Here is a 16,714-nt window from a genome sequence, read left to right on the forward strand (position 1 = left end):
GCTCCATGGTGACCCCGTCGAGCTCCATAGTGGCCCATAACATTTCCATCCTGAGGCCCTAGAGCTCGATAGCGACCCCACAACAGATTCGCTAGGAGCCCATAAAGCTTCATGTGACTCCTTATCAGTTCCCTTGTAAGCCCATAGAGCTTCTAAGGGACCTCGAAAGAGTTCCACAGACCCCCCATGGAGCTGCATAGTGTCGCCACAGAGCTGCCTGGTGACCCCATCAGAGTTCCCCTGTGACCCCCTAGAGATTCTTAGGGACCTGAGACCAGTTCCATAGACACCCCATCCAGTTCCATAGAGGCCCCATAGAGCGGCCTAGTGACCCCATCAGAGTTCCCCTGTGACCCCCTAGAGATTCTTAGGGACCTGAGACCAGTTCCATAGGCACCCCATGCAGTTCCATAGAGGCCCCACAGAGCGGCCTAGTGACCCAAAAACAGTTCCGTTATGACCCCTTGCAGCTCCATAGAAATCCCTGAGCTGTTCCATTGTCAGCCCATAACACTTCCCTTGTGACCCCATAGAGCTTCTTAGGGACCTCAGAACAGTTCCATAGACACCCCACGGAGATCCATAGTGACCCCGTAGAGTTGCCTAGTGACCCCATAATAGCTCCCTTGTGACCCCACAGAGCTCCGTGTGTTCCACCTAGCAGATCGATTATGACCTCCAAGAGCTCCATAGTTACCCCCAAGCAGTTCCATTATGACCCCATGGAGCTCCTTAGTGATCCCATAAATGTTCCTTCGTGACCCCATCACAGTTCCCTTATGACCATAAGAGTTCCATAGTGACGCCATAGAGCTGCATAGTGACACAATAGAGCTCCACAGTGACCCCATAACAGTTCCCTTGTGACCCCATGGAGCTCCGTAGGTTCCACATAATAGATGTATTATGACCCCACAGAGTACCATAGTGACCCCATAAAAGTTCCTTTGTTACCCCTTAACAGCTTCTTTATGACCACATAGAGCTCCATAGTGACAGAATCACAGAATCACAGAATCACCCGGGTTGGAAGGGACCTCAAGGATCATGTAGTTCCAACCCCCCTGCCTAGCAGGGCCACCAAACATACACATTTAGATCAGGTTGCCCAGGACCCCGTCCAACCTGGCCTTGAACACGTCCAAGGACGGGGCATCCACAACCTCCCTGGGCAGCCCGTTCCAGGGCCTAACCACTCTCCTCGTAAAGAACTTCCCCCTAACATCCAACCTAAATCTTCCCTCCTTCAACTTGGATCCATTTCCCCTAGTCCTGCTATTGTCAGCCCTTATGAAGAGTTTACTCCCCTCCTGGGTGTAGGTTCCCTTCAGGTATTGATAGGCTGCAATGAGGTCGCCCCGCAGCCTTCTCTTCTCCAGGCTGAACAAGCCCAACTCCCTCAGCCTGTCCTCATAGGGGAGGTGCTCTAGCCCCCTGATCATCTTAGTCGCCCTCCTCTGGACCCTTTCCAAAATCTCCATGTCTTTCTTGTACTGAGGGCTCCACACCTGGACACAGTACTCCAGATGGGGCCTCACAAGAGCCGAGTAGAGAGGGACAATCACTTCCCTGTCCCTGCTGACCACCCCTCTCCTGATGGAGCCCAGGATCCCATTTGCCTTTCGAGCTGCCAGAGCGCACTGCTGGCTCATGTTGAGTCTCTCGTCCATCAGGACCCCCAGGTCCTTCTCTGCCGAGCTGCTCTCAAGGACCACTCCTCCCAGCTTGTACGGGTGCCTGGGGTTCTTCCGGCCCAAATGCAAAACCTTGCACTTTGCCGTGTTGAACCTCATTAGGTTCACCCGAGCCCAGCTTTCCAGCCTGTCGAGGTCCCTCTGAATGGCATCCCTTCCTTCCACCGTATCAACCGCACCACTCAGCTTGGTGTCGTCAGCAAACTTGCTGAGGGTGCACTCAATTCCCTCATCGATGTCATTGATAAAGATGTTAAAGAGCACCGGTCCCAAGACAGACCCTTGGGGGACACCACTTGTTACCGGCCTCCACCTGGACATAGAGCCATTGACCATCACCCTCTGTCTGCGGCCTTTCAACCAATTGCTTATCCATCGGGTCGTCCACCCATCAAATCCACTTCCCTCCAATTAGGAGATGAGGATGTGGTGGGGGACCATGTCAAAGGCCTTGCTCAGGTCCAGGAAAATGACATCGGTCGCCTTCCCTTCGTCCACCAATGCCGTCACTCCATCATAGAAGGCCACAAGATTAGTTAGGCATGACCTTCCTTTGGTGAAGCCGTGCTGGCTGTCTCGGATCACATGCTCATTCTTTATGTGATCGAGCATGTTGTCCAGGAGGATCTGTTCCATGATTTTCCCAGGCACGGAGGTGAGACTCACCGGCCTGTAGTTCCCCGGGTCCTCCCTGCTCCCCTTCTTGTATATGGGAGTGACGTGACCCTTCCTCCAGTCGTCCGGGACCTCACCTGACAGCCACGACTTCTCAAATATGATGGAGAGCGGCTCGGCAACCACCTCAGCCAGCTCCTTCAGGACCCTGGGATGCACGCCATCCGGCCCCATAGACTTATATTCATTCAGTCTAAGGAGGCACTGTCGGACTTGCTCTGCCCTTACAGTGGGGAGGGATTTACCTCCTTGGTCCCCACATAGAGGTTTGGGGATGCAGGGCTCAGGGACGTGAAAAAGACTAGAATCCTGGCCACCAGTGAAGACCGAGGTGAAGAATTCATTCAGCACCTCAGCTTTTTCTTCATCTGTTGAAGCCAGTTCTCCTTTTAAATTTACCAAAGTAGGTACACCCGTTTTGGCCTGTCTCTTCTGGCCAATGTACCTGTAGAAGGTTTTCTTATTGTTTTTCACATCCCTTGCCAAGTTCAGTTCTGCCTGCGCCTTGGCTTCCCTGATCCCACGTCTGCAAGTCCGGACAGCATCCCTGTACTCTTCCCAGGTGACACAGCCTTGTTTCCAGAGCTTGTACACCCCTTTCTTCGCCCTCAGTTCTCTCAGCAGGTCCTTGCTGAGCCATGCCGGTTTCCTACCTCGCCTGCCCACTTTCTTATTCAGAGGAATGGAGACCTCTTGTGCTTCCAGGAGGGCATCCTTGAAGAGCAGCCAGCTCTCCTCAACATCTTTGTCTTTGAGGGCGGCGCGCCAGGGGATCTTGGCCAGCAATCCATTGAGTAGCTTGAAGTCTGCTCTTCTAAAGTTCAGCGTCCTGATCCTGCTCTTTGCCAGGCCCACATCGCTTGAGATCACAAACTCAACCAAGGCGTGGTCGCTGGAGCCCAGGCAGCCTCCAACTTTGACACCTTTGATGATCTCCTCAGCGTTTGTGAGCAGCAGGTCCAGCAACGCTTCACCTCTGGTCGGTCTGTCCAATACCTGAACCAGAAAGCTATCGTCAATGGATTCCAAGAGCTTTCTGGAGCTCTTGCAGCTCGCCGTGTGGTTTTCCCAGCAGATGTCCGGATGGTTGAAGTCCCCCACCAGGACAAGAGCCCGTGAGCCAGACATCTCACGCATCTGGAGCAAGAAAGCCTCGTCAACAGCCTCCCCCTGATCAGGTGGCCTGTAGTATACCCCTAACACCAGCTGACCTGTATTAGTCCCATCTCTAATCCTAACCCACAGGCTCTCAACCTGTTCCTGACTGTTTCTCGTAGGGAGCTCCTCACAGTTTATCCAATCTCTGACATAGAGAGCAACTCCCCCACCCCTCCTACCTCGCCTATCTCTCCTAAAGAGTCTATAGCCATCGATCGCAGTATCCCAATTGTGGGAGTCATCCCACCATGTTTCTGTGATAGCAACAAGGTCATAACTTTCCGAGTGCATCACAGTTTCCAGTTCCTCCTGCTTGTTACTCAGGCTGCGTGCATTGGTATAAAGGCACTTCAGCCGGGCTATCCTCACAGAGCTCCGTGGTGACCCCATTAATCTTCTATTCTTACCCCAGAACAGCTCCATTATGACCATAAGAGCTCCATAGTGACGCCACAGAGCTCCATGGTGGCCCCATAACAGTTCCATTCTGACCCCATGGAACTTTATATTGACCCTCTTGGAGCTCCAATATGACCCCACAGAGCTCCATAGTGACCCCATAAGAGCTCCACTGTGACACCCTACAGCTGCACAGTGGCCCCAAAACAGTTCCATTCTGACCCCATGGAACTTTATATTGACCCTCTTGGAGCTCCAATATGACCCCACAGAGCTCCATAGTGACCCCATAAGAGCTCCACTGTGACACCCTACTGCTGCACAGTGACCCCAAAACAGTTCCATCCTGACCCCACTGAGCTTCTTAGTCACCTAAGTACAATTCTTTGGAGACACCATGGAGGCCCAAAGTGCCCCTATAACAGGAACATTAGGACCACATAGCAGCTCCATGGTGACCCCGTCGAGCTCCATAGTGGCCCATAACATTTCCATCCTGAGCCCCTAGAGCTCGATAGCGACCCCACAACAGATTCGCTAGGAGCCCATAGAGCTTCATGTGACTCCTTAGCAGTTCCCTTGTGAGCCCATAGAGCTTCTAAGGGACCTCGAAAGAGTTCCACAGACCCCCCAGGAGCTGCATAGTGTCGCCACAGAGCTGCCTAGTGACCCCTTCAGAGTTCCCCTGTGACCCCCTAGAGATTCTTAGGGACCTGAGACCAGTTCCATAGGCACCCCGTGCAGTTCCATAGAGGCCCCACAGAGCGGCCTAGTGACCCAAAAACAGTTCCGTTATGACCCCATGCAGCTCCATAGAAATCCCTGAGCTGTTCCATTGTCAGCCCATAACACTTCCCTTGTGACCCCATAGAGCTTCTTAGGGACCTCAGAACAGTTCCATAGACACCCCACGGAGATCCATAGTGACCCCGTAGAGTTGCCTAGTGACCCCATAATAGCTCCCTTGTGACCCCACAGAGCTCCGTATGTTCCACCTAGCAGATCGATTATGACCTCCAAGAGCTCCATAGTTACCCCCAAGCAGTTCCATTATGACCCCATGGAGCTCCTTAGTGATCCCATAAATGTTCCTTCGTGACCCCATCACAGTTCCCTTATGACCATAAGAGTTCCATAGTGACGCCATAGAGCTGCATAGTGACACAATAGAGCTCCACAGTGACCCCATAACAGTTCCCTTGTGACCCCATGGAGCTCCGTAGGTTCCACATAATAGATGTATTATGACCCCACAGAGTACCATAGTGACCCCATAAAAGTTCCTTTGTTACCCCTTAACAGCTTCTTTATGACCATATAGAGCTCCATAGTGACCTCACAGAGCTCCGTGGTGACCCCATTAATCTTCTATTCTTACCCCAGAACAGCTCCATTATGACCATAAGAGCTCCATAGTGACGCCACAGAGCTCCATGGTGGCCCCATAACAGTTCCATTCTGACCCCATGGAACTTTATATTGACCCCTTGGAGCTCCAATATGACCCCACAGAGCTCCATAGTGACCCCATAAGAGCTCCACTGTGACACCCTACAGCTGCACAGTGGCCCCAAAACAGTTCCATTCTGACCCCATGGAACTTTATATTGACCCCCTTGGAGCTCCAATATGACCCCACAGAGCTCCACTGTGACACCCTACTGCTGCACAGTGACCCCAAAACAGTTCCATCCTGACCCCACTGAGCTTCTTAGTCACCTAAGTACAATTCTTTGGAGACACCATGGAGGCCCAAAGTGCCCCTATAACAGGAACATTAGGACCACATAGCAGCTCCATGGTGACCCCGTCGAGCTCCATAGTGGCCCATAACATTTCCATCCTGAGCCCCTAGAGCTCGATAGCGACCCCACAACAGATTCGCTAGGAGCCCATAGAGCTTCATGTGACTCCCTAGCAGTTCCCTTGTGAGCCCATAGAGCTTCTAAGGGACCTCGAAAGAGTTCCACAGACCCCCCAGGAGCTGCATAGTGTCGCCACAGAGCTGCCTAGTGACCCCTTCAGAGTTCCCCTGTGACCCCCTAGAGATTCTTAGGGACCTGAGACCAGTTCCATAGGCACCCCATGCAGTTCCATAGAGGCCCCACAGAGCGGCCTAGTGACCCAAAAACAGTTCCGTTATGACCCCATGCAGCTCCATAGAAATCCCTGAGCTGTTCCATTGTCAGCCCATAACACTTCCCTTGTGACCCCATAGAGCTTCTTAGGGACCTCAGAACAGTTCCATAGACACCCCACGGAGATCCATAGTGACCCCGTAGAGTTGCCTAGTGACCCCATAATAGCTCCCTTGTGACCCCACAGAGCTCCGTATGTTCCACCTAGCAGATCGATTGTGAACTCCAAGAGCTCCATAGTTACCCCCAAGCAGTTCCATTATGACCCCATGGAGCTCCTTAGTGATCCCATAAATGTTCCTTCGTGACCCCATCACAGTTCCCTTATGACCATAAGAGTTCCATAGTGACGCCATAGAGCTGCATAGTGACACAATAGAGCTCCACAGTGACCCCATAACAGTTCCCTTGTGACCCCATGGAGCTCCGTAGGTTCCACATAATAGATGTATTATGACCCCACAGAGTACCACAGTGACCCCATAAAAGTTCCTTTGTTACCCCTTAACAGCTTCTTTATGACCACATAGAGCTCCATAGTGACCTCACAGAGCTCCGTGGTGACCCCATTAATCTTCTATTCTTACCCCAGAACAGCTCCATTATGACCATAAGAGCTCCATAGTGACGCCACAGAGCTCCATGGTGGCCCCATAACAGTTCCATTCTGACCCCATGGAACTTTATATTGACCCTCTTGGAGCTCCAATATGACCCCACAGAGCTCCATAGTGACCCCATAAGAGCTCCACTGTGACACCCTACAGCTGCACAGTGGCCCCAAAACAGTTCCATTCTGACCCCATGGAACTTTATATTGACCCTCTTGGAGCTCCAATATGACCCCACAGAGCTCCATAGTGACCCCATAAGAGCTCCACTGTGACACCCTACTGCTGCACAGTGACCCCAAAACAGTTCCATCCTGACCCCACTGAGCTTCTTAGTCACCTAAGTACAATTCTTTGGAGACACCATGGAGGCCCAAAGTGCCCCTATAACAGGAACATTAGGACCACATAGCAGCTCCATGGTGACCCCGTCGAGCTCCATAGTGGCCCATAACATTTCCATCCTGAGCCCCTAGAGCTCGATAGCGACCCCACAACAGATTCGCTAGGAGCCCATAGAGCTTCATGTGACTCCTTAGCAGTTCCCTTGTGAGCCCATAGAGCTTCTAAGGGACCTCGAAAGAGTTCCACAGACCCCCCAGGAGCTGCATAGTGTCGCCACAGAGCTGCCTAGTGACCCCTTCAGAGTTCCCCTGTGACCCCCTAGAGATTCTTAGGGACCTGAGACCAGTTCCATAGGCACCCCATGCAGTTCCATAGAGGCCCCACAGAGCGGCCTAGTGACCCAAAAACAGTTCCGTTATGACCCCATGCAGCTCCATAGAAATCCCTGAGCTGTTCCATTGTCAGCCCATAACACTTCCCTTGTGACCCCATAGAGCTTCTTAGGGACCTCAGAACAGTTCCATAGACACCCCACGGAGATCCATAGTGACCCCGTAGAGTTGCCTAGTGACCCCATAATAGCTCCCTTGTGACCCCACAGAGCTCCGTATGTTCCACCTAGCAGATCGATTGTGAACTCCAAGAGCTCCATAGTTACCCCCAAGCAGTTCCATTATGACCCCATGGAGCTCCTTAGTGATCCCATAAATGTTCCTTCGTGACCCCATCACAGTTCCCTTATGACCATAAGAGTTCCATAGTGACGCCATAGAGCTGCATAGTGACACAATAGACCTCCACAGTGACCCCATAACAGTTCCCTTGTGACCCCATGGAGCTCCGTAGGTTCCACATAATAGATGTATTATGACCCCACAGAGTACCATAGTGACCCCATAAAAGTTCCACTGTTACCCCTTAACAGCTTCTTTATGACCACATAGAGCTCCATAGTGACCTCACAGAGCTCCGTGGTGGCCCCATTAATCTTCTATTCTTACCCCAGAACAGCTCCATTATGACCATAAGAGCTCCATAGTGACGCCACAGAGCTCCATGGTGGCCCCATAACAGTTCCATTCTGACCCCATGGAACTTTATATTGACCCTCTTGGAGCTCCAATATGACCCCACAGAGCTCCATAGTGACCCCATAAGAGCTCCACTGTGACACCCTACAGCTGCACAGTGGCCCCAAAACAGTTCCATTCTGACCCCATGGAACTTTATATTGACCCTCTTGGAGCTCCAATATGACCCCACAGAGCTCCATAGTGACCCCAGAAGAGCTCCACTGTGACACCCTACTGCTGCACAGTGACCCCAAAACAGTTCCATCCTGACCCCACTGAGCTTCTTAGTCACCTAAGTACAATTCTTTGGAGACACCATGGAGGCCCAAAGTGCCCCTATAACAGGAACATTGGGACCACATAGCAGCTCCATGGTGACCCCGTCGAGCTCCATAGTGGCCCATAACATTTCCATCCTGAGCCCCTAGAGCTCGATAGCGACCCCACAACAGATTCGCTAGGAGCCCATAGAGCTTCATGTGACTCCCTAGCAGTTCCCTTGTGAGCCCATAGAGCTTCTAAGGGACCTCGAAAGAGTTCCACAGACCCCCCAGGAGCTGCATAGTGTCGCCACAGAGCTGCCTTGTGACCCCTTCAGAGTTCCCCTGTGACCCCCTAGAGATTCTTAGGGACCTGAGACCAGTTCCATAGGCACCCCATGCAGTTCCATAGAGGCCCCACAGAGCGGCCTAGTGACCCAAAAACAGTTCCGTTATGACCCCATGCAGCTCCATAGAAATCCCTGAGCTGTTCCATTGTCAGCCCATAACACTTCCCTTGTGACCCCATAGAGCTTCTTAGGGACCTCAGAACAGTTCCATAGACACCCCACGGAGATCCATAGTGACCCCGTAGAGTTGCCTAGTGACCCCATAATAGCTCCCTTGTGACCCCACAGAGCTCCGTATGTTCCACCTAGCAGATCGATTGTGAACTCCAAGAGCTCCATAGTTACCCCCAAGCAGTTCCATTATGACCCCATGGAGCTCCTTAGTGATCCCATAAATGTTCCTTCGTGACCCCATCACAGTTCCCTTATGACCATAAGAGTTCCATAGTGACGCCATAGAGCTGCATAGTGACACAATAGAGCTCCACAGTGACCCCATAACAGTTCCCTTGTGACCCCATGGAGCTCCGTAGGTTCCACATAATAGATGTATTATGACCCCACAGAGTACCATAGTGACCCCATAAAAGTTCCACTGTTACCCCTTAACAGCTTCTTTATGACCACATAGAGCTCCATAGTGACCTCACAGAGCTCCGTGGTGACCCCATTAATCTTCTATTCTTACCCCAGAACAGCTCCATTATGACCATAAGAGCTCCATAGTGACGCCACAGAGCTCCATGGTGGCCCCATAACAGTTCCATTCTGACCCCATGGAACTTTATATTGACCCTCTTGGAGCTCCAATATGACCCCACAGAGCTCCATAGTGACCCCATAAGAGCTCCACTGTGACACCCTACAGCTGCACAGTGGCCCCAAAACAGTTCCATTCTGACCCCATGGAACTTTATATTGACCCCCTTGGAGCTCCAATATGACCCCACAGAGCTCCACTGTGACACACTACTGCTGCACAGTGACCCCAAAACAGTTCCATCCTGACCTCACTGAGCTTCTTAGTCACCTAAGTACAATTCTTTGGAGACACCATGGAGGCCCAAAGTGCCCCTATAACAGGAACATTAGGACCATATAGCAGCTCCATGGTGACCCCGTCGAGCTCCATAGTGGCCCATAACATTTCCATCCTGAGCCCCTAGAGCTCGATAGCGACCCCACAACAGATTCGCTAGGAGCCCATAGAGCTTCATGTGACTCCTTAGCAGTTCCCTTGTGAGCCCATAGAGCTTCTAAGGGACCTCGAAAGAGTTCCACAGACCCCCCAGGAGCTGCATAGTGTCGCCACAGAGCTGCCTAGTGACCCCTTCAGAGTTCCCCTGTGACCCCCTAGAGATTCTTAGGGACCTGAGACCAGTTCCATAGGCACCCCATGCAGTTCCATAGAGGCCCCACAGAGCGGCCTAGTGACCCAAAAACAGTTCCGTTATGACCCCATGCAGCTCCATAGAAATCCCTGAGCTGTTCCATTGTCAGCCCATAACACTTCCCTTGTGACCCCATAGAGCTTCTTAGGGACCTCAGAACAGTTCCATAGACACCCCACGGAGATCCATAGTGACCCCGTAGAGTTGCCTAGTGACCCCATAATAGCTCCCTTGTGACCCCACAGAGCTCCGTATGTTCCACCTAGCAGATCGATTGTGAACTCCAAGAGCTCCATAGTTACCCCCAAGCAGTTCCATTATGACCCCATGGAGCTCCTTAGTGATCCCATAAATGTTCCTTCGTGACCCCATCACAGTTCCCTTATGACCATAAGAGTTCCATAGTGACGCCATAGAGCTGCATAGTGACACAATAGAGCTCCACAGTGACCCCATAACAGTTCCCTTGTGACCCCATGGAGCTCCGTAGGTTCCACATAATAGATGTATTATGACCCCACAGAGTACCATAGTGACCCCATAAAAGTTCCACTGTTACCCCTTAACAGCTTCTTTATGACCACATAGAGCTCCATAGTGACCTCACAGAGCTCCGTGGTGGCCCCATTAATCTTCTATTCTTACCCCAGAACAGCTCCATTATGACCATAAGAGCTCCATAGTGACGCCACAGAGCTCCATGGTGGCCCCATAACAGTTCCATTCTGACCCCATGGAACTTTATATTGACCCCCTTGGAGCTCCAATATGACCCCACAGAGCTCCATAGTGACCCCATAAGAGCTCCACTGTGACACCCTACAGCTGCACAGTGGACCCAAAACAGTTCCATCCTGACCCCACTGAGCTTCTTAGTCACCTAAGTACAATTCTTTGGAGACACCATGGAGGCCCAAAGTGCCCCTATAACAGGAACATTAGGACCACATAGCAGCTCCATGGTGACCCCGTCGAGCTCCATAGTGGCCCATAACATTTCCATCCTGAGGCCCTAGAGCTCGATAGCGACCCCACAACAGATTCGCTAGGAGCCCATAAAGCTTCATGTGACTCCTTAGCAGTTCCCTTGTAAGCCCATAGAGCTTCTAAGGGACCTCGAAAGAGTTCCACAGACCCCCCATGGAGCTGCATAGTGTCACCACAGAGCTGCCTGGTGACCCCATCAGAGTTCCCCTGTGACCCCCTAGAGATTCTTAGGGACCTGAGACCAGTTCCATAGACACCCCATCCAGTTCCATAGAGGCCCCATAGAGCGGCCTAGTGACCCCATCAGAGTTCCCCTGTGACCCCCTAGAGATTCTTAGGGACCTGAGACCAGTTCCATAGGCACCCCATGCAGTTCCATAGAGGCCCCACAGAGCGGCCTAGTGACCCAAAAACAGTTCCGTTATGACCCCATGCAGCTCCATAGAAATCCCTGAGCTGTTCCATTGTCAGCCCATAACACTTCCCTTGTGACCCCATAGAGCTTCTTAGGGACCTCAGAACAGTTCCATAGACACCCCACGGAGATCCATAGTGACCCCGTAGAGTTGCCTAGTGACCCCATAATAGCTCCCTTGTGACCCCACAGAGCTCCGTATGTTCCACCTAGCAGATCGATTGTGAACTCCAAGAGCTCCATAGTTACCCCCAAGCAGTTCCATTATGACCCCATGGAGCTCCTTAGTGATCCCATAAATGTTCCTTCGTGACCCCATCACAGTTCCCTTATGACCATAAGAGTTCCATAGTGACGCCATAGAGCTGCATAGTGACACAATAGAGCTCCACAGTGACCCCATAACAGTTCCCTTGTGACCCCATGGAGCTCCGTAGGTTCCACATAATAGATGTATTATGACCCCACAGAGTACCATAGTGACCCCATAAAAGTTCCACTGTTACCCCTTAACAGCTTCTTTATGACCACATAGAGCTCCATAGTGACCTCACAGAGCTCCGTGGTGGCCCCATTAATCTTCTATTCTTACCCCAGAACAGCTCCATTATGACCATAAGAGCTCCATAGTGACGCCACAGAGCTCCATGGTGGCCCCATAACAGTTCCATTCTGACCCCATGGAACTTTATATTGACCCCCTTGGAGCTCCAATATGACCCCACAGAGCTCCATAGTGACCCCATAAGAGCTCCACTGTGACACCCTACAGCTGCACAGTGGACCCAAAACAGTTCCATCCTGACCCCACTGAGCTTCTTAGTCACCTAAGTACAATTCTTTGGAGACACCATGGAGGCCCAAAGTGCCCCTATAACAGGAACATTAGGACCACATAGCAGCTCCATGGTGACCCCGTCGAGCTCCATAGTGGCCCATAACATTTCCATCCTGAGGCCCTAGAGCTCGATAGCGACCCCACAACAGATTCGCTAGGAGCCCATAAAGCTTCATGTGACTCCTTAGCAGTTCCCTTGTAAGCCCATAGAGCTTCTAAGGGACCTCGAAAGAGTTCCACAGACCCCCCATGGAGCTGCATAGTGTCGCCACAGAGCTGCCTGGTGACCCCATCAGAGTTCCCCTGTGACCCCCTAGAGATTCTTAGGGACCTGAGACCAGTTCCATAGACACCCCATCCAGTTCCATAGAGGCCCCATAGAGCGGCCTAGTGACCCCATCAGAGTTCCCCTGTGACCCCCTAGAGATTCTTAGGGACCTGAGACCAGTTCCATAGGCACCCCATGCAGTTCCATAGAGGCCCCACAGAGCGGCCTAGTGACCCAAAAACAGTTCCGTTATGACCCCATGCAGCTCCATAGAAATCCCTGAGCTGTTCCATTGTCAGCCCATAACACTTCCCTTGTGACCCCATAGAGCTTCTTAGGGACCTCAGAACAGTTCCATAGACACCCCACGGAGATCCATAGTGACCCCGTAGAGTTGCCTAGGGACCCCATAATAGCTCCCTTGTGACCCCACAGAGCTCCGTATGTTCCACCTAGCAGATCGATTGTGAACTCCAAGAGCTCCATAGTTACCCCCAAGCAGTTCCATTATGACCCCATGGAGCTCCTTAGTGATCCCATAAATGTTCCTTCGTGACCCCATCACAGTTCCCTTATGACCATAAGAGTTCCATAGTGACGCCATAGAGCTGCATAGTGACACAATAGAGCTCCACAGTGACCCCATAACAGTTCCCTTGTGACCCCATGGAGCTCCGTAGGTTCCACATAATAGATGTATTATGACCCCACAGAGTACCATAGTGACCCCATAAAAGTTCCACTGTTACCCCTTAACAGCTTCTTTATGACCATATAGAGCTCCATAGTGACCTCACAGAGCTCCGTGGTGACCCCATTAATCTTCTATTCTTACCCCAGAACAGCTCCATTATGACCATAAGAGCTCCATAGTGACGCCACAGAGCTCCATGGTGGCCCCATAACAGTTCCATTCTGACCTCATGGAACTTTATATTGACCCCCTTGGAGCTCCAATATGACCCCACAGAGCTCCATAGTGACCCCATAAGAGCTCCACTGTGACACCCTACTGCTGCACAGTGACCCCAAAACAGTTCCATCCTGACCCCACTGAGCTTCTTAGTCACCTAAGTATAATTCTTTGGAGACTCCATGGAGGCCCAAAGTGCCCCTATAACAGGAACATTGGGACCACATAGCAGCTCCATGGTGACCCCGTCGAGCTCCATAGTGGCCCATAACATTTCCATCCTGAGCCCCTAGAGCTCGATAGCGACCCCACAACAGATTCGCTAGGAGCCCATAGAGCTTCATGTGACTCCTTAGCAGTTCCCTTGTGAGCCCATAGAGCTTCTAAGGGACCTCGAAAGAGTTCCACAGACCCCCCAGGAGCTGCATAGTGTCGCCACAGAGCTGCCTAGTGACCCCTTCAGAGTTCCCCTGTGACCCCCTAGAGATTCTTAGGGACCTGAGACCAGTTCCATAGGCACCCCATGCAGTTCCATAGAGGCCCCTCAGAGCGGCCTAGTGACCCAAAAACAGTTCCGTTATGACCCCATGCAGCTCCATAGAAATCCCTGAGCTGTTCCATTGTCAGCCCATAACACTTCCCTTGTGACCCCATAGAGCTTCTTAGGGACCTCAGAACAGTTCCATAGACACCCCATGGAGATCCATAGTGACCCCGTAGAGTTGCCTAGGGACCCCATAATAGCTCCCTTGTGACCCCACAGAGCTCCGTATGTTCCACCTAGCAGATCGATTGTGAACTCCAAGAGCTCCATAGTTACCCCCAAGCAGTTCCATTATGACCCCATGGAGCTCCTTAGTGATCCCATAAATGTTCCTTCGTGACCCCATCACAGTTCCCTTATGACCATAAGAGTTCCATAGTGACGCCATAGAGCTGCATAGTGACACAATAGAGCTCCACAGTGACCCCATAACAGTTCCCTTGTGACCCCATGGAGCTCCGTAGGTTCCACATAATAGATGTATTATGACCCCACAGAGTACCATAGTGACCCCATAAAAGTTCCACTGTTATCCCTTAACAGCTTCTTTATGACCACATAGAGCTCCATAGTGACCTCACAGAGCTCCGTGGTGACCCCATTAATCTTCTATTCTTACCCCAGAACAGCTCCATTATGACCATAAGAGCTCCATAGTGACGCCACAGAGCTCCATGGTGGCCCCATAACAGTTCCATTCTGACGCCATGGAACTTTATATTGACCATCTTGGAGCTCCAATATGACCCCACAGAGCTCCATTGTGGCCCCATAAGAGCTCCACTGTGACACCCTACAGCTGCACAGTGGCCCCAAAACAGTTCCATTCTGACCCCATGGAACTTTATATTGACCCCCTTGGAGCTCCAATATGACCCCACAGAGCTCCATAGTGACCCCATAAGAGCTCCACTGTGACACCCTACTGCTGCACAGTGACCCCAAAACAGTTCCATCCTGACCCCACTGAGCTTCTTAGTCACCTAAGTATAATTCTTTGGAGACTCCATGGAGGCCCAAAGTGCCCCTATAACAGGAACATTGGGACCACATAGCAGCTCCATGGTGACCCCGTCGAGCTCCATAGTGGCCCATAACATTTCCATCCTGAGCCCCTAGAGCTCGATAGCGACCCCACAACAGATTCGCTAGGAGCCCATAAAGCTTCATGTGACTCCTTAGCAGTTCCCTTGTGAGCCCATAGAGCTTCTTAGGGACCTCAGAACAGTTCCATAGACACCCCACGGAGATCCATGGTGACCCCGTAGAGTTGCCTAATGACCCCATAATAGCTCCCTTGTGACCCCACAGAGCTCCGTATGTTCCACCTAGCAGACCGATTGTGAACTCCAAGAGCTCCATAGTTACCCCCAAGCAGTTCCATTATGACCCCATGGAGCTCCTTAGTGATCCCATAAATGTTCCTTCGTGACCCCATCACAGTTCCCTTATGACCATAAGAGTTCCATAGTGACGCCATAGAGCTGCATAGTGACACAATAGAGCTCCACAGTGACCCCATAACAGTTCCCTTGTGACCCCATGGAGCTCCGTAGGTTCCACATAATAGATGTATTATGACCCCACAGAGTACCATAGTGACCCCATAAAGCTCCACAGTGACCCCATAAAAGTTCCTTTGTTACCCCTTAACAGCTTCTTTATGACCATATAGAGCTCCATAGTGACCTCACAGAGCTCCGTGGTGACCCCATTAATCTTCTATTCTTACCCCAGAACAGCTCCATTATGACCATAAGAGCTCCATAGTGATGCCACAGAGCTCCATGGTGGCCCCAAAACAGTTCCATTCTGACCCCATGGAACTTTATATTGACCCCCTTGGAGCTCCAATATGACCCCACAGAGCTCCATAGTGACCCCATAAGAGCTCCACTGTGACACCCTACAGCTGCACAGTGGCCCCAAAACAGTTCCATTCTGACCCCATGGAACTTTATATTGACCCCCTTGGAGCTCCAATATGACCCCACAGAGCTCCATAGTGACCCCAGAAGAGCTCCACTGTGACACCTTACAGCTGCACAGTGACCCCAAAACAGTTCCATCCTGACCTCACTGAGCTTCTTAGTCACCTAAGTACAATTCTTTGGAGACACCATGGAGGCCCAAATTGCCCCTATAACAGGAACATTAGGACCACATAGCAGCTCCATGGTGACCCCGTCGAGCTCCATAGTGGCCCATAACATTTCCATCCTGAGCCCCTAGAGCTCGATAGCGACCCCACAACAGATTCGCTAGGAGCCCATAGAGCTTCATGTGACTCCTTAGCAGTTCCCTTGTGAGCCCATAGAGCTTCTAAGGGACCTCGAAAGAGTTCCACAGACCCCCCAGGAGCTGCATAGTGTCGCCACAGAGCTGCCTTGTGACCCCTTCAGAGTTCCCCTGTGACCCCCTAGAGATTCTTAGGGACCTGAGACCAGTTCCATAGACACCCCATGCAGTTCCATAGAGGCCCCACAGAGCTGCCTAGTGACCCAAAAACAGTTCCGTTATGACCCCATGCAGCTCCATAGAAATCCCTGAGCTGTTCCATTGTCAGCCCATAACACTTCCCTTGTGACCCCATAGAGCTTCTTAGGGACCTCAGAACAGTTCCATAGACACCCCACGGAGATCCATAGTGACCCC

The sequence above is a fragment of the Tetrao urogallus genome, assembly GCF_951394365.1.
Source record: "Tetrao urogallus genome assembly, chromosome: 1".
In the NCBI taxonomy this organism is placed as follows: domain Eukaryota; kingdom Metazoa; phylum Chordata; class Aves; order Galliformes; family Phasianidae; genus Tetrao; species Tetrao urogallus.